At 36.3% G+C, this 25,313-nt stretch overlaps 1 long non-coding RNA gene across 1 annotated transcript; it reads left to right on the forward strand.

The window, feature by feature from the left end:
• Window positions 1-567: 567 nt before the first annotated feature.
• Window positions 568-24,365, forward strand: LOC113224841. Its single transcript, XR_003309447.1, has 3 exons — window positions 568-705; window positions 23,753-23,788; window positions 24,101-24,365. It is a non-coding gene; the product is annotated as an uncharacterized LOC113224841 (long non-coding RNA).
• Window positions 24,366-25,313: the final 948 nt, after the last annotated feature.

Genomic DNA, 25,313 nt, shown 5'->3' on the forward strand with positions numbered 1-25,313 from the left:
CATTCATCACAGGTATTCCATTTACAGAAGATGCCTTTCTCATCTTTTCTCACTACCCAGATAGTATTTGTGCAATGAGCAACAGCAGAAGAGCCCTCCAGCACTTTACTGAAGTCTTATCATTTGGTACTGTGATCACCCTCTTTGCTCTGATTTGTTTTATAATTGCTGAATCATTTATTTGGGTTTTATTTATGTACTAATTTATATTCTTATAAATTGTCCTTGTGTTATTATAAATTATCTTACAAACAATAAATTATTTTGTATTATACAGAATAAATTATATTGCATTATAATTAATCTTATATAAGTTGTAAATGATCTTTAATTATTGTTTATGTTTATCCTATCTCCTTAACTATACGTTAAATTCCTTGAATGCAGGGAATACTTATACGCCATTTTATATTTCCAGTAACACTGTCTTAGTCTTTTTGTGCTGTTTTAACAGATTAGTTCCAGCTATGCCCATCTGTGACTGGGTAATTTATAATAAACGAAAATTTTATTCTCACAGTTCTGGATGTTGGGAAGCACAAGAACAAGGTGCCAGCAGATCCAGTGTCTGTGAGAGCTGCTGTCAGCTTCCAGATGGTGCCTTATTGCTGCATCCTTCAAGGTGTTGAACCCTGTATCTTCACATGGCCAAAAGAAGAGAAGGGTAAAAAGAGCCTTGCTAGTTCCCTCTAGCCCTTTTATAAAGTACTAATCTCGTCTACGAAGACTCCACCTAATTACCTCTAAAAGGCCCTACTGTTAATAACATTGCATTGGGGAATAACTTTCAATGTAAATTTTGGAAGGAACACAAATAATCGAACCATAGCAAGCACCTGACCAATTGTGGTACACATCGGAGGCTCTCACTTTTGTATAATAAAATTTGTCTGGACCTATATCTAGATACCTGAAATCATAAGACTGGGACGTATTTTGTTGTAATTTTATGGATATTATTATGTATCTTTTTTATTCCTTCTTTTGTAGTTGTTAAATGTAAAACTGGAAAATATGTATAGAATTTGTATTTGCTAATGACAGAGGAAAGATTTGGGTCCAAAATCTGGTAATGATAATGACAAGGAGAGTCTTATGGTATTTAGTCTTAATGGTATTTACAAATTGACAAAAAGAAATTCAACTTTATCAGACAAGAAAGTCTCCACTAATCTATTTTTCTGTGTTGGAGCATAAACTATAGCATTGCTATAATTATCTTTCTGTCCTCTTTCATTAATTTCCTATAATAATGATGCACTTTAGAAATATGGTTTTCTTTAGCTTTTTGGCAAAGTTTCTATTGAGATATGAAACGAGGCTACCAATGTTGGAAAGATGACTTAGTTTATGAATTCAAAAACTGTGAATTGGTGATAGTACTTTATAATGCTCTTCCAAATGATTTATACCCCTTTTAAGTTGCCTCATAATGCCAGAGGCAGTTTTAGATTTTCAGGATTAAAATTAGTATCAGGGATTTTATATCTCTATATACATATATAGATATATATATCTTTTATATACAGCTTTAGCTTATATATAGCTGTATATAAACTATAAAAGCTATATATAATATATATTATATATAATATTATGAACAGGAAAGATACATATATAGCTATATATAGTTTATATACTTTTATATACAATTTTAGCTTTTAAGTATTAAAATTAATATCAGGGATTTTTTATATATATGTAAAATAATCAATTACATATACATATGTATGTATATACATATACATATATATATATATATGGGGTATGTTCTGAAATATATGTTAGAGATAATTTAATTACTTCTAACGCAGGGACCATGGAACCCTAGGAAACTATAAAATTAGTGCATACTGTCCACAAATACGTCTCTGCTTGGCACATTGCCTAAGAAACAAATATTAGTATCTTTTTCATATGTTGTTTTTCAATGATACAGAAATCATATTATGATGAATAAAATTTATTTCTTAAAATGTTACATAATTCATAGCTCCATTTTGCCATGTACTTCTGAAGGAATTGTAACAAACTATTGATATTTGTTACAATGTTTGTTGTTTAGTATTCTAATGTTTTAATATGTTTTTAAAATGCCATAAGAATTTTAAAAAATAGATTCTAATGCTTGAAAACATGGGCACATTCATGACTTTTAACACCAGCAATTCTCAAAGTGTGACCAAGCTCCCTGAAATCCCTGAGAAATGTTAGTGAGTTATACGAAATCAAAACTATTTTTATAGTAATACTAATACATTATTCACCTTTCTCTCTTCTCTCATACGATTCTGGAGATTCCAAAGAATATGATATTGCAGCAGATTCAATACAAAGGTAGATATAAGGATACAGCTGTCTTTTATAAAGCCAGATATTGAAGCAATTTGTAAAAACATAAAACAGTACCATTCTTGCACTAGTATTTTGTCTTAGAAAATTATCTTTATAAATACATTGTTTTATGAACATACTTTTGTCGTATTACTATTTTAAATTAATAAACAATGTTTTTAAATTTTCTCAGTTATACTTTCTAATATAGTAAATATAGGTGGATAGGTAACACACATAAACAAAGTTCTCTGGGCTTCTCAGTAATTTTAAAAATATGAAAGGGCTCTAAGACCAAAGCACTCTAGGATTGCTGTTTCAGCTGATGAAAATATATTCTCTACCACACTTCTAGAATGACTACTTATTTGGTAAGTCCTGCTCCAAGAACTTAATTTTCCATGTTTCAATATAAAAAACTCTATAGTGTTGGTTTTTGTAGCTCATTGTCCTGCGTAATAATTTATTTGGTAACTTGAGAAAGTAAAAGCTTAATAAGCAGTGTTCTCTCTTTCCTTTTCCAAAAAGGTAATTCAATAAGCAATCAAAATTAGACTCTTAGCTATCAATTTTTAAATTTCTTGCATTCCACTAAATATAACTGCCTACAAGAAGAAAGTATTATATGACTAGTTATTTACTTTATTCCAAATTTATAGAGACTTGAACATAGCTCTCTGGCTAAAAATAGCTTAATACTAGATTTCATAGTCACACAGCTTATTCATTGGACGTTCTCTTGACATCAATTTCCACTTACTCTGATGTTCATTAATTCTGTATATTACTTCAGTTGAACCTAATGGCTAAGAACAGACTACATCAAATGGGTTAAGTTTGCCATTTCTGTGTGGGAGATGATGCTCAATAGCCACATTGACTGCAACTTTGGGCAAGAGAATAAACATGCTGCTGCCCAGGTAAAGGCAAGAGAAATGAGTTTCACCTTGCAGAGATGTCACTGTGGTTAGTCTTCTGAACAAAGCAATGATACATCCTTGCTTAATATCTCATTTTACCTTGTTATATCTCTGGTGCTGCTCCTTACAGAACATGAATAGGAAGCACAGGATGAAGTGCAGATCTGATGCATATTAGGTCCAAGCATGAATGCTGATGAAGATAGCCACATGTAATTACATGTGTGGGAAAGGGGTTCTGTGAAATGGCATGTTAAAGCCATTGCAGTAGCTAAGATTAACAATAGAGACATTACAAAGAAAAATACAAGGAGGTCACGGGCAGACTCCGGAACAGAATTTAATTTAAGACATGGCAAGTAGTGGAATAATTATGTGCTTATTACTTGATTGTGAATTCCTTTTGGACAGGGAGTTACACAGTTTCTAGCATGTCTTCAGTATTGAATGAATAAATGAAGGAAATAAGCCGAATAAGGAAAATAAAGTTATATGGCAGTTAAGAGAATACTTTTTATAAAAACTGAGGGTGACATGCAAGTATGATTAATCAGTATTATTCATTGGTGTGAGAAGTTATGCAAATGAGCACTACTAAAAATATTTTTGGATATGACTCTAAAGAGTCTGTGGCTGGAGCAAAATGTTTTCAATAGAGTGGTGTGGAGTTTGAAGACAACTGAAAGTAGTGAGGGGCAAGCTGACTATAAGGAAAATGAATGTGATTATACGGTGACAAAAAATTATTCTTTTTATTTGCTTATTTATTTATTTATTTTTATTATTACATTTTATGTTCTAGGGTACATGTGTACAACGTGCAAGTTTGTTACATATGTATACATGTGCCATGTTGGTGTGCTGCACCCATTAACTCATCATTTACATTAGGTATATCTCCTAATGCTATCCCTCCCCCCTCCCCACACCCCACAATAGGCCCAGATGTGTGATGTTCCCCTTCCTGTCTCCAAGTGATCTCATCGTTCAGTTCCCACCTATGAGTGAGAACATGCGGTGTTTGGTTTTCTCTTCTTGTGATAGTTTGCTAAGAATGATGGTTTCCAGCTGCATCCATGTCCCTACAAAGAACATGAACTCATCCTTTTTTAAGGCTGCATAGTATTCCATGGTGTATATGTGCCACATTTTCTTAATCCAGTCTGTCATTGATGGACATTTGGGTTGATTCCAAGTCTTTGCTATTGTGAATAGTGCCACAGTAAACATATGTGTGCATTGCATGTGTCTTTATAGCAGCATGATTTATAACCCAGTATTGGGATGTCTGGGTCAAATGGTATTTCTAGTTCTAGATCCTTGAGGAATTGCCACACTCTTTTCCACACTGGTTGAACTAGTTTACAGTCCCACAAACAGTATAAATGTGTTCCTATTTCTCCACATCCTCTCCAGCGCCTGCTGTTTCCTGACTTTTTAATCATTGTCATTCTAACTGGTGTGAGATGGTATCTCATTGTGGTTTTGATTTGCATTTCTCTGATGGATAGCGATGATGAGCATTTTTTCATGTGTCTGTTGGCTGCATAAATGTCTTCTTTTGAGAAGTGTCTGTTCATATCCTTTGCCCACTTTTTGATGGGGTTGTTTGTTTTATTCTTGTAAATTTGTTTGAATCCTTTGTAGGTTCTGGAAATTAGCCCTTTGTCAGATGAGTAGATTGCAAAAATTTTCTCACATTCTGTAGGTTGCTGGTTCACTCTGATGGTAGTTTCTTTTGCTGTGCAGAAGCTCCTTAGTTTAATTAGATCCCATTTGTCAATTTTGGCTTTTGTTGCCATTGCTTTTGGTGTTTTAGACATGAAGTCCTTGCCCATGCCTATGTCCTGAATGCTATTGCCTAGGTTTTCTTCTAGGGCTTTTATGGTTTTAGGTCTAAAATTTAAGTCTCTAATCCATCTTAAATTAATTTTTGTATAAGGAGTAAGGAAGGGATCCAGTTTCAACTTTCTACTTATGGCTAGCCAATTTTCAGCACCATTTATTAAATAGGGAATCCTTTCCCCATTTCTTGTTTTTGTTAGGTTTGTCAAAGATCAGATGGCTGTAGATGTGTGGTATTATTTCTGAGGGCTCTGTTCTGTTCCATTGGTCTATATCTCTGTTTTGGTACCAGTACCATGCTGCTTTGGTTACTGTAACCTTGTAGTATAGTTTGAAGTCAGGTAGTGTGATGCTTCCAGCTTTGTTGTTTTGACTTAGGATTGTCTTGGCAATGAGGGCTCTTTTTTGGTTCCATATGAACTTTAAAGTAGTTTATTTTCAATTCTGCAAAGAAAGTCATTGGTAGCTCAATGGAATGTTCTTCCATTTGTTTGTGTCCTCTTTTATTTCATTGAGCAGTGGTTTGTAGTTCTCCTTGAAGACGCCCTTCACACTCCTTGTAAGTTGGATTCCTAGGTATTTTATTCTCTTTGAAGCAATTGTGAATGGGAGTTCATTCATGATTTGGCTCTCTGTTTGTCTGTTATTGGTGTATAAGAGTGCTTGTGGTTTTTGCACATCGATTTTGTATCCTGAGACTTCGCTGAAGTTGCTTATCAGCTTAAGGAGATTTTAGGCTGAGATGATGGGGTTTTCTAAATATACAATCATGTCATCTGCAAACAGGGACAAGTTGACTTCTTCTTTTCCTAATTGAATACTCTTTATTTCATTCTCTTACCTGATTGCCTTGGCCAGAACTTCCAACATTATGTTGAATAGGAGTGGTGACAGAGGGCATCCCTGTCTTGTGCCAGTTTTCAAAGGGAATGCTTCCAGTTTTGGCTCATTCAGTATGATATTGATTGTGGGTTTGTCATAAAGAGCTCTTATTATTTTGAGATACGTTCCATCAATACCAAATTTATTGAGAGTTTTTAGCATGAAGGACTGTTGAATTTTGTCAAAGGCCTTTTCTGCATCTATTGAGATAATCATGTGGTTTTTGTGTTTGGCTCTGCTTATATGCTGGATTACATTTATTGATTTGTGTATGTTGAACCAGCCTTGCATCCCAGGGATGAAGCCCACTTGATCATGGTGGATAAGATTTTTGATGTGCTGCTGGATTTGGTATGCCAGTATTTTATTGAGGATTTTTGCATCGATGTTCATCTGGGATATTGGTCTAACATTATCTTTTTCTGTTGTGTCTCTGCCAGGCTTTGGTATCAGGATGGTGTTGGCCTCATAAAATGTGTTAGGGAGGATTCCTTCTTTTTCTATTGATTGGAATAGTTTCAGAAGGAATGGTGCCAGCTCTTCCTTGTACCTCTGGTAGAATTCGGCTGTGAATTCATCTGGTCCTGGACTTTTACTGGTTGGTAAGCTATTAATTATTGCCTTAATTTCAGAGCCTGCTATTGGTCTATTCAGGGATTCAACGTCTTCCTGGTTTAGTCTTGGGAGAGTGTATGTGTCCCGGAATTTATCCATTTCTTCTAGGTTTTCTAGTTTATCTGTGTAGAGATTCATAAAGCAAGTCCTAGAGACTTACAAGAAACTTAGACTTCCACACAATAATAATGGGAGACTTTAACACCTCACTGTCAACATTAGACAGATCAACGAGACAGAAAGTTAACAAGGATATCCAGGAATTGAACTCATCTCTGTGCCAAGTGGACCTAATAGATATCTTGTAAGTCTCTAGGACTTGCTTTATGAATCTGGGTGCTCCTGTATTGGGTGCATACATATTTAGGATAGTTAGCTCTTCTTGTTGAATTGATGCCTTTACCATTATGTAATGGTCTTCTTTGTCTCTTCTGATCTTTGTTGGTTTAAAGTCTGTTTTATCAGAGACTAGGACTGCAACCCCTGCCTCTTTTTGTTTTCCATTTGCTTGGTAGATCTTCCTCCATCACTTTATTTTGAGCCTATGTGTGTCTCTGCATGTGAGATGTGTTTCCTGAATACAGCAAACTAATGGGTCTTGATTCTTTATCTAATTTGCCAGTCTGTGTCTTTTAATTGGACCATTTAGTCTATTTACATTTAAGGTTAATATTGTTATGTGTGAACTTGATCCTGTCATTGTGATGTTAGCTGGTTGTTTTGCTCGTTAGTTGATGCAGTTTCTTCCTAGCATCGATGGTCTTTACATTTTGGCATATTTTTGCAATGGCTGGTACCGGTTGTTCCTTTCCATGCTTAGTGCTTCCTGCAGGGTCTCTTGTAGGGCAGCCCTGGTGGTGACAAAATCTCTCAGCATTTGCTTGTCTGTAAGGGATTTTATTTCTCCTTCACTTATGAAACTTAGTTTGGCTAGATATGAAATTCTGGGTTGAAAATTCTTTTCTTTAAGAATGTTGAATATTGGCCCCCACTCTCTTCTGGCTTGTAGAGTTTCTGCTGAGAGATCTGCTGTTAGCCTGATGGGCTTCCCTTTGTGGGTAACCCGACCTTTCTCTCTGGCTGCCTTTACATTTTTTCCTTCATTTCAACTTTGGTGAGTCTGACAATTATGTGTCTTGGAGTTGCTCTTCTCGAGGAGTATCTTTGTGGCGTTCTCTGTATCTCCTGAATTTGAATGTTGCCCTGCCTTGCTATGTTGGGGAAGTTCTCCTGGATAATACTCTGAAGAGTGTTTTTCAACTTGGTTCCATTCTCCCTCTCACTTTCAGGTACACCAATCAGATGTAGATTTGTTTTTTTCACATATTCCCATATTTCTTGGAGGTTTTGTTCATTTCTTTTTACTCTTCTTTCTCTAAACTTCTCTTCTCACTTAATTTCATTCATTTGATCTTCAATCACTGATACTCTTTCTTGCAGTTGATTGAGTCAGTTACTGAAGCTTGTGCATTTGTCACGTAGTTCTCGTGTCATGGTTTTCATCTCTATCAGGTCGTTTATGGACTTCTCTGCATTGGTTATTCTAGTTATCCATTTGTCAAATCTTTTTTCAAGGTTGTTTTGGTTTTTTGCACTGGGTTTGTAGTTCCTCCTTTAGCTCTGAGAAGTTTGATCGACTGAAGCCTTCTTCTCTCAACTGGTCAAAGTCATTCTCTGTCCAGCTTTGTTCAATTGCTGGCGAAGAGCTGCATTCCTCTGGAGGGGGAGAGGCTCTCTGTTTGAGTTTCCAGCTTTTCTGCACTGCTTTTTCCCCATCTTTGTGGTTTTATCTACCTTTGGTCTTTGATGATGGTGATGTACAGATGGGGTTTTGGTATGGATGTTCTTTCTGTTTGTTAGTTTTCCTTCTAACAGTCAGGATCCTCAGCTACAGGTCTGTTGGAGTTTGCCTGAGGTCGGGTATCAGCAGTGGAGGCCGCAGAAGAGAGAATGTTACTGAACAGCAAGTGTTGCTGTCTGATTGTTGCTCTGGAAGCTTCATCTCAGAGGTGTACCTGGCCGTGTGAGGTGTGAGGTGTCAGTCTGCACCTAGAGGGGGATGTCTCCAAGTTAGGCTACTCGGGGGTCAGCTGTTCCTATTCGGCCATCTTGTGCACCCCCTCAGAAATTTCCAACATTATTCTTTTAAGAATTTTGGTGGAACAAAGTAGAGAAAAGCAACAGCAACTTATGTATGTGTGTAGCAGATACCTATAATTCTTAGATGCTTTTCTTTCAAATGTTTAGGATGAAAGAATGACCTTTTCAGTTACAATTAAAAATTAGGAATACTGAAAAAAAAGAGAATGGAATGGCATGTTTCAAAGTATTTTCTTTTTCTTTTCTTTTTATTTATTTATTTACTTATTTTGAGACAGGGTCTCATTGTGTCACCGAGGCTGGAGTGCAGTGGCATAATTACAGCTCACTGCAGCCTAGACCTCCCCAACTCTGATCCTCCCTTCAGTCACAAGTAGCTGGAGTTTTAGACACAGACCTCCACTTAGGTTAATTATGTTAATTCTTTGTAGAGACAAGGTCTCACTATATTGCCCAGGGTGGTCTCAAACTACTGGACTCAAATGATCTTCCTGCGTTGGCCTCTCAGAGTGCTGAGATTAGAGGTGTGAACCACTGCAATCAGCCAAAGTATTTTCAAACCTTTGCAATCACAATCAGATGAAACTTAAATTTTAAAATGTGGATGTAATTATTTCAGGTGTTTTGTACTCTTCTGTAATTACAAAGATATGCTTTCTCAGTTTTCTGGTCTGTGACTCAACTAATACTAAATTATGGCAATTTGTGGAGTAATCACATTCGTCCTCAACCACACAGACCTAATCTGGGTCATCACTGTACCTTTGTGAAGTTTATTGCTATTGTTACAATTTATAAGCAAGGAAACAGAAACTAGCTCTCTTTTTCTTTTTCTTTTTTATTTTGGTTCTATCTCTTTAGACTCTTCAAAGAGTTTGAGTGAGGAAGGAAAAACAAAGTAGGATATCTCCTTTATCTGTATTCTTAACTGTAAATTTTTTTTTTTTTACAATTTCAGAAGTTTTAGAAGGAGGAGATGGGCAAGGAGAAAAACATCAGGAAAGGGAGAGAGAAAGAGTCGCACACATAATTTCACACACTGCTGTGGCTTACTGGCACCATGGAGTATTCAGAATGTCAATTAATATGAATATTATTTGGTTTATTAGATACCAAGTAGAGTTAATTGCAAAAGGTCTTAATTGATCACAGTGTACTATTCTCTCTCAAATTGCACAGAAAATTCATGTATTATCTTCCCCTGACTTTTGGAATGCTTTTGTATCACTAAGGATAACTTCAGTTGTACAAGGGAGACTATTGACTCATAAATTATTCATTCTTTATATAATTGCCTGGGAGCATTTCTTTATTGTCTTAACCATTCATTGCTTAGCACACAGTTTTAAGCAGAGGAAAAAAGTCATATTTGTAAAATAGGAAAACTTTAATTTCTTGGGGGAGCCACAAAATAATGTGGTTGATAATTAGCTGAAATATTGAGCTTTAAAAATATGTCCTGCTCTACAGTATATATTTTGATCTGCTAATTTGTAAAACAATTTTGGTAGTTAGATATAAAATGTATATTTATCCCCATTACATTTATTCTCTTCATTTAATTCAGTTCATAAACATTTTATTTCCTTTTCTGTATCTTAATTCTCTAATGTAACACGTGAGTTGTTTGAGTCAGATTTGGTACGTCACACTGAGATATTGATGAAAGTGACAAAAGAGTCTAGCATAGGCTACAAAATATTTGAACAGTTGGCAAGGACCCACTAAATAGGAGTCTTAGCTCATGGATATTCTGCCATTTATGAACCCAAATGACTTTACTATCAACTGCTTGCTTCTGCAGTTTGTTCTTAAACCCATCAGAGGAGATGTTTACAAATAAATTATTAATAACTATATTCACTTCCTCTGCAGTCAGCTCTCAGGCGTAGCAGCAGCAGCGGTTAAAAGGAGGATTGGCTCCAACTTTGAAACTAGTTAGCAGGGTAGCCTGGCACAAATAGATGTTGGCATCGCTGGTCACAGCAGACAAATTATAGGATGTGAAAGTACATAAATGACATGGGAAATAAGGCTTAAAAGTCTACTAAAGTCCCTGCTAATAGTTCTTTCCTAGAAAGTGACAAGATAGAAAATTACCCAATATGACTCTGTCCTTAATGGTGCATCTCTATCTGTGGGTCATGCAGTCTTTCATTTAAAAAATGAAAGAAAGAGAATAAATGCCTCTACCTCTCTCTCCATAGCCTTGTCCTTTTAATTTAATTTTTAATTGTCCAAAACAGTGCATGTATTTATCAAGTATAACATGCTGTTTTGAAATATTGTGAAATACAATAGAATGGCTAAATTTAGATAACTGACACATGCATGACCTCACACACATCATTTTATTTTTGTAGTGAAAACATGTAAAATCTACTCTTTTTTAGCTATTTTCAAGGACATAACACAGGCATACCTTAGAGATATTGCAAGTTTGTTCCAGATCACAGCATTCTAGTGAAATCACGTTTTTTTTTAATTCCCCAAAGCATATAAGAACTATGTCTACAGTACACTGTCATCTATTAAGTGTGCAATAGCATTATGTCTAAGAAGTGCACATACCTTAATTAGAAAATACTTTATTTCTTTTCTTTTCTTTTCTTTTTTTTTTTTTTTTTTTTTTTTTTTTTTGAGATCGAGTCTCATTTTGTCGCCCAGGCTGGAGAGCAGTAGTGCGATCTTGGCTCACTGCAAGCTCCACCCCCTGGGTTCACTCCATTCTCCTGCCTCAGCCTCCCCAGCAGCTGGGACTACAGGCGCCCACCGCCATGCCTGGCTAATTTTTTGTATTTTTAGAAGAGACAGGGTTTCACCGTGTTAGCCAGGATGGTCTCGATCTCCTGACCTTGTGATCCGCCTGCCTCGGCCTCCCAAAGAGCTGGGATTACAGGTGTGAGCCACCGCACTCGGCCGGAAAATACTTTATTTCTAAAAAATGCTAATAGTCAAGCCTTCAGTGAAACATAATCTTTTCCGCTGATGAAGGATCTTGCCTCTATGTTGATGGCTGCTGACTGATCAGGGTGGTGGCTGCTGAAGGCTGAGATGGCTGTAGCCATTTTTAAAAATAAAACAATGGAGTTTGCCATATCAATTGACTGTTCCTTTCACAAAAGATTTCTCTGTAGCTAGCAATGTTGTTTAATAGCATTTTACCCACGGTAGATGTTCTTTCAAAATCAGAAATAATCCTCTCAAACCCTGCCTTTTATTTGTCAACTAAGTTTTGACATATTCTAAATCCTTTGTTGTCATTTTAATAACATTCACAGCATCTTCACCACGAGTACGTTCTATCTCAAGAAACTATTTTCTTCGCTCATCTGTAAGAAGCAGCTATTCATCCATTCAGGATTGATCATGAAATTGAAGCCATTTATTCACATCTTCAGGCTTCCACTTTTAATTCTAGATTTTTTGGCTGTTTTCACCACATCTGCAGCTACTTCCTCCACTAAAGTTTTGAACTCCTCCAAAAATTATCCATGAGGGTTTCAATCCAGTTCTTCCAAACTCCTGCTAATATTGATATTTTGACTTTCTCCCACGAATCATGATTACTTAAATGGCATCTAGGCTAGTGATGCCATATACTTTCCAGAAGGTTGTTAATTTACCTTGCTCACATCAGTCAGAGGCATCACTATCTATGGTAACAATAGCCTTACAAAATGTATTTCTTAAATAATAAGACTTGAGTGTCAAACTGTTACTTAATACATGGGCTGCAGACTGCATGTTGGGTTAGCAAGCATGAAAACAACATTAATCTCCTTGTACATCTCTATCAAAGTCCTTGGGTGACTAGGCACATCATCAGTGACCAGTAATATTTTGAAAGGAATCTTCTGAGCAGTAGGTCTCATCAGTGGGCTTAAAATACACAATAAACCATGCTGTAAACATGTGTGCTGTCCTCCGTGCTTTATTGTTCCATTTATAGAGCCCAAGTAGAGTTGATTTTTCATAGTTCTGAAGGGTCCTGGGATTTTCAGGATGGTAAATGAGCATTGGCTTCTGCTTAAAGTCACCAACTGCATTAGCCCCTTACAGGAGACTCAGCCTGTCTTCGGAAGCTTTGAAGCCAGTCATTGACTTCTCCCTAGCCAGATGATGGCATCTTCTTCCAATAGAAGGCTATTTGGTCTACATTGAAAATCTGTTGTTTAATGTAGCCACCCTCATCAATGATTTTAGCTAGAGCTTCTGAATAACTTGCTGCAGCTTCTATGTCAACGCTTACTGCTTTGCCTTGCACTTTCATGTTATGAAGATAGCCTCTTTCCTTAAACCTCATGAACCAACATCTGGTAGCCTTGAGCTTTTCTTCTGCAGCTTCCTCCTTCTCTCAGCCTTCATAGCCTAATCTCATCTGGATTAGGCTTTGGCTTAAGGGAATGTTGTGGCTGTTTGATCTGCTATCCAGACCACTAAAGCTTTCTTCATATCACCAATAAGGCTATTTTCTTAATCATTCATGTGTCCCCTGAAGTAGTGCTTTTGATTTCCTTCAAGAACTTTTCCTTTGCATTCACAACTGGTATTAATTAGAAAATACTTTATTGCTTAAAAATGCTAATGGTCATCTAAGCCTTAAGTGAATCACAATCTTTTCTGCTGCTGAAGGGTCTTGCCTCTATGTTGATGGCATACCTCAGCTTTCACCGTGCCTCACTAAGTTTAACCATTTCTAGCTTTTGATTTCAGGTGAGAGGTATGCAACTCTTTCTTTCACTTGAACATTTAGAGGCCATTGTAGGGTTATTAACTGGGTTAACTTCAATGTCATTGTGTCTTAAGGAAAAGGGTAGCCCCCCAAAATAGGGAGAGAGAGGGAGGAACGCTCAGCTCGTGGATCTGTCAGAATGCACACATTTATCAAGTTCACTGTCTTATATGGGCATGGTTCCTGGCACCCCAAATAAATTACAATAATAACATCAAAAATGACTGATCCCAAATTATCATAACATGTAATAATCATAACATATAATAATAATGAATCAGTTGAAATATTGCAAGAATGACCAAAGTGTGCCACAGAAATACCAATGCTGTTGGAAAATGTTGCCAATAGCTTGCTTGAAGCTGGTTGCCGTATATGTTTAATCTGTAAAATAATGCAATACTTGCAAAGCACAAGAAACCACAGGGTGATAAATGGAGGCATGCTTGTATTTTAATTGACAAAAAATTACATATACTTATGTACAACTTGATGTTTAGAAATACATATACATTATGAAATGGCTAAATTGAGTTAATTAACATATTCTTTCACTTATATACTTATATTTTTGTGGTGAGAACACTTAAAATCTACGCTCTTAGTGATTTTCAAGAATAAAATACATTAAGTATAGTCATTATATTGTACAATTTTGAACTTATTTTTCTTATTTAACCAAAGTGTTGTATCCTTTGACTAACATCTTCCAACCACGTCCTTGTTTTTTATTTTGTTTTATTTTTTATTTTTTTCAGGCTTCACCTTTTACTCAGCCTTCAGAACCCATGCATACTGGCTAATCTCATAGTGAATTTTCAGGATGGTAAATGAGCATTGGCTTTGACTTAAAATCACCAGCTGCATTAGCCCTTTATAAGAGAGTCAGCCTCTACCCAAAACCAATAATAAGAAGTTATTTCTATGTGGTTTCTCATTCTGGTTTTACTCTCAGACAATCCTTTCATTTCTCCCTCTTCATCACACACTGTGGGGTCAGTGTTAGCCCATGGCCACCTCCACCATTATCCCTAGAAACAGAGCTTGCTTTAGGTCTTCCAGAACTCTGTTTATCTGGAAGGAGAGTTTGGGCAAGTATGCTCAGGGAAGAGAGAGCAGGATGAGGAGAAGATTTAAAACCCTCTCAATAGAGACTGGATACACTAGATAATGTGGAGGGATTCACAGTAACTCTCTAACAAATATAACATGAAAATATTAGAAATTTAGAAAAACTATTTAGATGTATATGTTCCAGTAGAGATATGATAGGTTTCCATTATTTGTTTTCTAATTTTATGAATATGTTTTGGAAGAATATGAAAGCACCATGTCAACCATGGTTGACATTTACTACTTTTTTAAAATTTATTTTTATTTCAATAGGTTTTTGGGGAACAGGTGGTATTTGATTACATGAATAAGTTCTTTGGTGGCGACTTCTGAGATTTTGGTGCACCTATCACCCAAGTAGTGTACACTGTACCCAATATGTATTCTTTTCTCCCTCACTACCTTTCCACCCTTTGCCCCGAGTGACCAAAGTCCATTGTATCATTCTTACGCCTTTGCATCCTCATAGCTTAGCACCCACTTATGAATGAGAAACCATGATGTTTGGTTTTCCATTCCTAAGTTACTTTACTTAGAATAACAGTCTCCAATTTCATCCAAGTTGCTGTGAATTGCATTATTTTATTCCTTTTTATGGCTGAGTAGTATTCCATTGTATATAAACACACACACACACACATATATACACACCTATATACACATATATATACACATATATTCATTGACTGATGGGCATTTTGTAGATAACTAGTAGTGGGATTCATGAATCAAATGGTAGATCTACTTTTAGTTCTTTAAGGAATTTCCACAGTTTTCCATAGTGCTTGTACTAGTTCACATTTCTACCAGCAGTGTAAAAATATTCCCTTTTCACCACATCCACACCAACATCTATTATTTTTTGATTGTGGCCATTCTTGCGGGAGTAAGGTGGTATCACATTGTGAGTTTGATTTGCATTTCCCTGATCATTAGTAATGTTGAGCATTTTTCTACATGCTTGCAGGCCATTTGTATATCTTCTTTTGAGAATTGTCTGTTCATGTCTTTAGCCCACTTTTTGATGGGATTGCTTGTTTTTTCTTACTGATTTGTGTGAATTCTTTGTAGATTCTGGATACGAGTCCTTTGTTGGATGTATAGATTGTGAAGATTTTCTCCAATTCTGTGGGTTGTATATTAACTCTGCTATTTCTTTTGCTGTGCAGAAGCTTTTTAGTTTAATTAAATCCCATCTATTTATCTTTCTTTGTGTTGCATTTGCTGGTGGGTTCTTTGTCATGAAGTCTTTGCCTAAGCCAATGCCTAGAAGGGTTTTTTTTTTAATGTTATCTTCTAGAATTTTTATGGTTTCAGGTCTTAGATTTAAGTATTTGACCCATCTTGAGTTCATTTTTGTATAAGGAGAGAGATCAGAATCCAGTTTCATTCCTCTATATGTAGCATGCCAATTAGCCCAGCAATATTTGTTGAATAGGGTGTCCTTTTCCCCACTTTATGTTTTTGTTTGCTTTGTTGAAGATCAGTTGTCTGTAAGTATTTGGATTTATTTCTGGGTTCTCTATTCTGCTACATTGGTCTATATGTCTATTTTTGTGCCAGTACCATGTTGTTTTGTACCAGTACCATGTATAGTTTGAAGTCAGGTAATGTGATGCCTTCAGGTTTGTTCTTTTCACTTGATCTTGCTTTGCTCTTTTTGGGTTTCATATGATTTTTAGAATTTTCTTTCCAGTTCTGTGAAGAATAATGGGGGTATTTTAATGGGAATTACATTGAATTTGTAAGTTTCTTTTGGCAGTCTGGTCATTTTCACAATATTGATTCTACTCATCCATGGGCATGGAATGTGTTTCCATTTGTTTGTGTCATCAATGATTTCTTTCAGCAATGTTTTGTAGTTTTCCTTTTAGAGGTCTTTCACTTCCTTGGTTAGGTATATTCCTGTGTATTTTACTATTATTATTATTGTTGTTGTTGTTTTGCAGCTATTGTAAAACGGGTTGAGTTCTTGATTTGATTCTCATCTTAGTTGCTGTTGGTGTATAGCAGAGCTACTGATTTGTGTACATTGATTTTGTAATCTGAAATTTTTCTGAATTCATTGACCACTTCTAGGTGCTTTTTGGAGGATTCTTTAGGGTTTTCTAGGTAGACAATCATGTCATCAGCAAACAGCGACAGTTTGACTTTCTCTTTACTGATTTGGATGCTCTTTATTTCTTTCCCTTGTCTGATTGCTCTGCCTAGAACTTCCAGTACTGTGTTGAATAAAAGTGGTGAAAGTGGGTGTCCTTGTCTTGTTCCAGTTCTGAGAGGGAATGCTTTACACTTTTCCTTGTTCAGTATAATATTGGCTGTGGGTTTGTCATAGATGGCTTTTATTACCTTAAGGTATGTCTCTTCTATGCCGATTTTGCTGGGGGTTTTAATCATAAAGGGATGCTGAATTTTGTCAAATGCTTTTTCTGTGATTTTTGAGGTGATCATGTAATTTTTGTTTTTAATTATGTTTATGTGGCATATCATACTTATTGACTTGTAAATGTTAAACCATCCCTGCATCCCTGGTATGAAACCCACTTAATCATGGTGCATTATCTTTCTCATATGCTGTTGGATTGGTTAGCTAGTATTTTGTTGAGGATTTTTGGATCTATATTCATCCGGGATATTGGCCTGCAGTTTTCATTTTTTGTTATCTCCTTCCCTGGTTTTGGTACTATGGTGATACTGGCCCCATAGAATGATTTAGGGAGGATTTTGTCTTTCTCTATCATGTGGAATAGTGTCAACAGGATTGGTACCAATTATCTGAATGTCTGATAGAATTCAGCTGTGAATCAATCTGGTCCTGGATTTTTTTAATTGGCAATTATTTTATTACCATTTTAATCTTGTTGCTTATTATTGGTCTGTTCAAAGATTCTATATCTTCCTGGTTTAATCTAGGAGGGTTGTATATTTCCAGGAGCTGTTGAATCTCCTCTAGGTTTTCTAGTTTATGTGTGTAAAGGTGTTCATAGTAACCTTGCATAATTTTTTGTATTTCTGTGGTATCAGTTGTAATATCTCCCGTTTTGTTTCTAATTGAGCTTGTTTGGATAATCTTTCTTCTTTTCCTAGTTAATCTCACTAATGGCCTATCAACTTTATTTATGTCTTCAAAGAACCAGCTATTTGTTTCATTTATCTTTTGCATTTTTTTTTGTTTCGATTTCATTTAGTTCTGTTCTTGTCTTGGTTATTTCTGTTCTTCTGCTAGGTTTGGGTTTGGATTGTTCTTGTTTCTCCAGCTTTATGAGGTGTGATCTTAGATTGTTTATTTGTGCTCTTTCATACTTTTTCATATAGGCATTTAATGCTATGAACTTTCCTCTTAGAACTGCTTTTGCAGTATCCCAGAGGTTTTGATAGGTGTGTCACTATTATCATTTAGTTCAAAGAATTTTTTAATTTCCATCTTGATTTCATTGTTGAACCAGTGATCATTTAGGAGCAGGTTATTTAATTGCCATGGTTTTGGGGGTTTCAGCTGATTTCCAATATTACTCCACTATGGTCTTAGAGAGTACTTGATGTAATTTCAATTTTCTTACATTTACTGAGACGTGTTTTGTGGCCTATCATGTGGTCTATCTTGGAGAATGTTCCATGTGCTAATGAATAGAATGTATATTCTGCAGTTATTGGGTAGAATTTCTGTAAATATCTGTTAAGTCCATTTGTCATAGGGTATAAGTTAAATTCATTGTTTCTTTGTTGACTTTCTGTCTTGATGACCTGTCTAGTGCTTTCAGCGGAGTATTAAAGTCCACCACTATTATTTGTTGCCATCTATCTCATTTCTTAGGTCTTGTAGTAATTGTTTTATGAATTTGTGAGCTCTGCTGTTAGGCGCTGATATGACTTGGTTGTGTCCCCACCCAATTCTCATCCTGAATTGTAACTCCCATGGTTCCCACATGTCGTGGGAGGAACTCGGTGGGAGATGATTGAATTGTGGGGGTGGATCTTTCCTGTGCTGTTCTTGTGATAGTGAATGAGTCTCATGAGATCTGATGGTTTTAAAATTGGGTGTTTCCCGGCACAAGTTCTTCTTCTCTTGTCTGCTGCCGTGTGAGATATGCCTTTCACCTTCTGTCATGACTGTGAGATCAACCCAGCCATGTGGAGCTGTGAGTCCATTAAACCTCTTTTTCTCCCCAGTCTCAAGTATGTCTTTATCAGCAGTGTGAAAATGGACTAGTACAGGTGCATATACATTTAGGAATGTGATATTTTCCTGTTGGACTAGTCCTTTCATTATTATATAATGATCCTCTTTGTCTTTTTTTAACTGCTGGTCCTTTAAAGTTTATTTTGTCTCATGTAACAATAGCTATTTCTGCTCACTTTTGGTGTCTATTTGCACAGAATATTTTTTTCCACCCCTTTACCTTAAGTTTATGTGAGTCCTTATGTGTTAAATGAGTCTCCTAAAGAGCAGGCACTTAGTTGGTGAATTATTATCATTCTGCCATTCTGTAACTTTTAAGTAGAACATTTAGGCCATTCACATTCAATGTTAGTAATGAGATGTGAGGTACTATTCTATTCATCATGCTATTTGTTGCCTGAATACCTTGTTTGTGTTTTTTTTCTTTTCATTGTGTTATTGTTACATAGGTCATGTGAGACCTATGCTTTGAGCAGGTTCTATTTTAGTGTATTCAAGGATTTAAGACTTAGAGCTCCTTTTAGCAGTTCTTGTAGTGTTGGCTTGGCAGTGGTGAATTCTCTTAGCATTTATTTGTCTGGAAAAAACTATATCCTTCCTTCATTCATGAAGCTTAGTTTTGCTGGATACAAAATTCTTGGCTGATAATAATTGCTTCCTTTAAGGAGGCTAAAAATAGGACCCTAATCCCTTCTAGCTGTAGGGTTTATGCTGAGAAATCTGCTGTTACTTTGATAGATTTTCCTTTATAGGTTACCTGATGCTTTTGCATCATGGCTTTTAAGATTATTTCATTCATCTAGACTTTAGATAACCTGATGACTAGTTACCTAGGCAATGATCTTTTTGTGATGAATTTCCCAGGTGTTCTTTGAGTTTCTTGTATTTGGAGGTCTAGATCTCTAGCAAGGCTGGGAAAGTGTTCCTTAATTATTCCCTCAAATATATTTTCCAAGCTTTTAGATTTCTCTTCTTCCTCAGAAATACCAATTATTCTTAGGTTTGGACACTTAACATAGTCACAAACTTCTTGGAGACTTTGTCCATTTTAAAAAAATTATTCTTTTTTTTTTTTTTTTTGTCTTTGATAGATTGGGTTAATTAGAAAGGCTTGTCTTCAAGCTCTGAAGTTTTATCTTCTGTTTGTTTGATTCTATTGTTGAGACTTTCCAGTGCATTTTGCACTGGGCATCTCTAAATGTGTCTTTAATTTCCAGAAGTTGTGATTGTTTTCTATTTATGCTATCTGTTTCGCTGAAGATTTTTTTCTTTTTTATCCTGAATCGTGGTTTTTTTTTTTTTTTATTTCTTAAGTTGGAGTTCACTTTTCTCTTGTGCCTCCTTGATTAGCTTAATAATCAAACTTCTGAATTCTTTTTCTGGCAATTCAAAGATTTCATCTTGGTTTGGATCCATTGCTGGTGAGCTGGTGTGATCTTTGGGGGTGTTAAAGAACCTTTTGTCATATTACCAGAATTCTTTTTCTGGTTTCTTCTCATTTGGGTAGACTGTGTCAGAGAAAAGATCTTGGACTCAATGGCTCCTGTTCAGATTCTTTTGTCCTACAGGTGCTCCCTTGATGTGGTGTTCTCACCCTTCCCCTAGGAATGGGGCTTCCTGAGAGCCAAACCGCAGTGATTGTTTTTGCTCTTCTGGGTCTAGCCACTCAGTGAAGCTACATGGCTCTGTGCTTGTACTGCGGAGTGTCTGCAAGGAGTCCTGTAATATGCTTCATCTTCAGTTCTTTCAGCCATGGATACCAGCACCTGCTATGGTGGAGGTAGCAGGGGAGTGAAATGGACTCTGTGGGGGTCCTTGGTTGTATTTTTGCTCAGTGTGCTGGTTTTGTGTTAGTGGACCTCCAACCAGGATGTGGTACTTTCAAGAGTGCATCAGCTGTGGTACTCTAGGGAGTACCTCTACAGAGGTTGCAAACTTGTCCTAGGGTCACCTGGTTAAGTATTCATGTTTCTCAGGCAGTGGGCAGGGCCATAGAGTTCCTGAGAGATATGTCCCTTGTCTTTGGTAACCAGGACTGGTCGAGAAAAACCACCAGGTTGGGGCAGGGATAGGCTTGTTTGAGCTCAGACTCTCCTTGGGAGTGGCTTGTGATGGCTGCTATGGGGGATGGGGGTGTGGTTCCCAGGCCAATGGAGTTATGTTCCCAGAGGGATTATGGCTGCCTCTGCTGAGTCATACAGGTCACCAGGGAAGTGGGGGAAAGCTGCCAGTCACAGGCCTCACCCCACTTCCACACAGCCCACCATTCTAAAAGCCTGTCTCACTCCCACCATGCCCCCCAAGAGCACTGACTCTATTACCAGACAGCCAGAGATCAGGGCTGAGAACTAGACTCAGACCACCAGCCTCTCCACTGAGAAAGCAAATGGATGCACAGTTTTTCAGCATCTCAGGGAGACTACAGCAGCAATCCAGTTCTTTCAAATGACTTGTGGATTATCTTAGCTTTCCTGGTATCTTCCTGTGGAAGTTCTTGGAGCAAAAGTTCACGATATGAGTCACTACACGTTGCTTTGTCTGTCCAAGCCAGAGCTGCAAGCTAGTCCTGCCTCCTATCCACCACTAGAAATTTTGTTAAGGGAAAAATCTGAAGAATTATAAAATGAAAAGTTCATTTAGGGGAGTTTGGGAATTCTTTCCAGTCTGAGAAACAGTTTCAGATTTCAGACCTCAGCCTGTATATAGATCAGTTATTTCACAGGTAACCAAGTCACCCTTTTCTGAGTTACTGGTGCCCAATAAGTAATACTGAATATTAAAGGGTTTGTTTGTTTGTTTGTTTGTTTGTTTGTTTTAACTATATATAACTGACCCTAAAACTCTCAAGACTTCTTTGGAGAATTGAGAGCTGCTCTGCTGTTACTCCAATAAAAATGGGTTGGCATTTGGATTGATTGGATTTAGGTTGGTGCTACAGTCCTGCAAACCCTGGACTTCTCAAACTAAAACATGTCAAATTATGAAACTGTAGTCACTTAAGAACCTGAACTGGAATTTTATGCTTCCACATGTTCATCATGAGAATTTTCAGATTTACAATTTGTAGACTTAATCATGGTAAATACCTATGCATTCAATAACTCACCTCTAATGGATGCAGAGACACTTAACCAAAGGGACAATTATTTCGCCCTGCAAAAAGTGGCTCTACTGTTATGGGCGGGAAACATGGACAATAAATTATTTCTGCTAAAGAAAGGGTGTTGAAATCTAAAGCCCAATTTGATCTCTTGATACCTTCTGTATTTTGCAAGCCCATATTCAACTGTCATTGCAGTTGTTACTACCTTAGTACACAACATAAGTGATGATATGTAACCCTTTGTGAATTAATAGTTTATGCAAATACTAGGAGCTTCAATTTCTTTTCTCATTAGTGTTTGTTATTCAAATAAAATAATCTTGAGGGCTTATTGGCATAAGTAGATATAGAAATAATCTATTTTTAACTATTTCTAACTAATTATTTTACAGATAAATAAAGTGAGGCCTACGGTTAAAAAGCAAATGAATAAAAAAGGCAGAACTTACACTCTTGTTCTTGAACTTTTTACTGATGGTCTTTCTACTATTATACACTGATTCCCTTTTTGTAAATAAAAGTATCCTTTAGCCTCAAGTTTTTCCAATATTATTAACTTAGGAATAAAGGGTTTTATTTAATCACCAAAGTCTATGGCATTTTAGCAAAACATCCTAACAATATTTCAGCTAGACTACTTGAAAATATAATTCATTATTTTGAAGATGGTAAAGCACAGGTATTATAAATGATTCCTCATGAATATTTGTGACTTCAACAGCAATTTCTTGCATATATATACACACACACACACACCCCTACACACACACACACACTCCTACAAACACATCTTTCAGGAATGCCATCCCTTATATAAAGATGCATATAAATGTGGGTATGCATACACATACACTCATATATCTACACACACACACAGACACACATCTTTCAGGATTGCCATGACTTACATGAAGATGGAGTCCTAACATTTTAAAACTATTAGGAATTGTGCTCATTGAGAGAAATCCAATACTTAAAATGCTAAATATTCAAGCTATTGAGGAAATAGCTGGAAAAATTGGAAAAGAGATTTGTTTCTTTCTGTTCCTTTTCAAGGGCAGAATGAAAACAGAGGTGCGAAGTTTACAACTGTGTTTCTTGGTTCCATATTGAAAGGTCTTGGAATCACAAGTTGATGTAATTTTATAGTGCATATCATTCCCATCACTTTGGTACTTTGGGAGGTGTTTCCTCCTGTCTAGGTCTGTTAACATGTTTACGCAGCCTGCCATCTGAGAAGGAATTTTCCCTGGCGGCCATGACCTAATTTCAAGGTTCTGGCAGCTGAATGCAGGCAACTGACAGCCAAGCTTTTCCTACTTAGCATATTAATCGCCTCCAATTTTAGCATGCAGCCATGATAAGAGGAAGCCAGTGACGGATTCACCAGCTTTTCTGAAAATAAGGCTGATAGAACACCCTATGCACCTCTGTAAACCTCAGACTTTCCACACATACATTTTTTTGCGGGCATCTCTGTTTCCAGTTTCTGGCTCTTGTTCAGACTTGAACATATGCTATATATAGTGGCAAGTGGTTGGATTCTAGAAGCTGTCAAACTTTACTAGCTCAGATAAAGATCGGCCTGTTGCTTTTTTGTTGATTACCTTTTCTTCCCCTTTAATTCCCATTTATACTTGTTCCTGTAATCTAAGGAAGAAGATTTCATTTTTCTCTAGAAGGAGATGCTTATGCAGAGCCAAATGAACCATTGTGATGTTCTATTTTCTGATGCATAGGAAGAGAAAATCTTACTGATTTAGCATTCAGTAAGAGTAAAATGATAAAATATTTACATAAATATTTCAGTGTTTGAAAATATTATAGAATCTATTGTTTGGGAAAATCTTTGGGCTTATCTGAAATAACTTTCTATTTTATTTCTTTATAAACTTGACAAATGTTTACTTTTTTTTGTATTACAGGTCATAAGAAATGAAACAGACTGCTGTTTTCACAAGGTAATATTGTTCCTCATCTCACTCTGTTTACTTTTAGTTATCTTTCTTTCTTTGGATGGCATGAATTTTGGCCAAAACACTTTTTTTTTTCCAAGTGGTTGTAGGCTCCTAACACTATCGAAAAGGAAATTTAATAATAAATATATTGGTATTTTTAATTATCACATTGACATTTTCATTTTTCTTTGATATTTTAGCTAAAAGTCAGTGATAAATATGATGAAGAAACAAAGGATGGTTCTGAAAAATCATGTAATTTTGTTTTCCTGTATGTCCTGGGTTCTTTTTTGACTGTGCGATAGTTTTTCTTAGAGGCATTTACAGAGGGACATAAGGACACTAACCAAATAGGGCTAATTTGAAGAAGGACACAGCTGACTTAGTAGGAAGAAGGCAGAAGAATTGTCTCCTGGTAGTCAAGACTCTGAAAATAAGACTTAGGATAAAAGATTGGATACATGCAAGAATAGAGTTCTTAAAGATCACCAGCTGAAGTTTATGATTTTTCATTCTTCTCTGCCCTAAGACAGCCATATTTTACCATTTGAAACATAAATAAAAATGACTTCCAGGCTTATTTGATTACAGACTGAGTTACTCTATCATAGGATGACAAGAAATGAGAGATAGGTTTCCCATAATGAAAAGTCTGTGAGACTCCATATTTCCTGTAAAAGATGATATGAGGAAACCAGGCAGTTTTTTCTTTCATTCATACTCTTTTATATGTGCGCAATAGTACTGTCAGTCTCTATTATATCATTAGGTTACCTGGAGGGTCTTACATTTGGCAGGAGAATGTAAGTTTTAGGGTAATTTTTCTGAGTAGCAACCCAAGGCCAATGTAGTAAATTTTGAAAGATCAATTACATTACAGAAAAGGGTTGCATAACATAAATGTGTTCTGCCCACTTGTCAACATGGCTAAAGACATTAATATTGTAATAAGTGCAATGACAGAATTTCATTTTCAGACTCTAGACTTCCTAACAGTAGCAGTGTCAAGGCATCAAACCTGTGAGTTTTGCTTCTTTAATAGTTTCTATAAAACTTGACAGCCCTTCTGTACGTTGCAAATACTCTAAAACCACCTTGACTTTATACATTAGCTAAATTGCCTGGGAACTTTTCCTAGATACAACTAATTCCTGAAGGTAGAGAAGACAGTGTGAGGATTGCAAGACCACGGATGCAGTTCTTCGAGGTAAAAGGCTGTTTTACTCATATTTGTGATGTCCTGTTTGTCACGTAAAAGGAAGTCAATAGATGCTTCACTGAATGAATGTATAAAGCTGTGAGCTAAGAAATTTCTCTGGAGAAAAAGATGAAAAGTCTGAATTCTTCTTGTGCACCTCAAGTGATAGTCACTGTTAAGTAAACCTGAGTGGCATGAAAGTGTAGGGTCAAGGATGATAAAAGGGATATTTTAATATTATATTTAAATAGGAGGCACCATTGTGTAATATTTTCAGTTTAAAATCAAAAAAGAAAATGACTTTTTCTGCCAAAGACAAAAGTGTAAATC

The sequence above is a fragment of the Piliocolobus tephrosceles genome, chromosome 8 (assembly GCF_002776525.5).
Source record: "Piliocolobus tephrosceles isolate RC106 chromosome 8, ASM277652v3, whole genome shotgun sequence".
Taxonomy (NCBI): Eukaryota; Metazoa; Chordata; class Mammalia; order Primates; family Cercopithecidae; genus Piliocolobus; species Piliocolobus tephrosceles.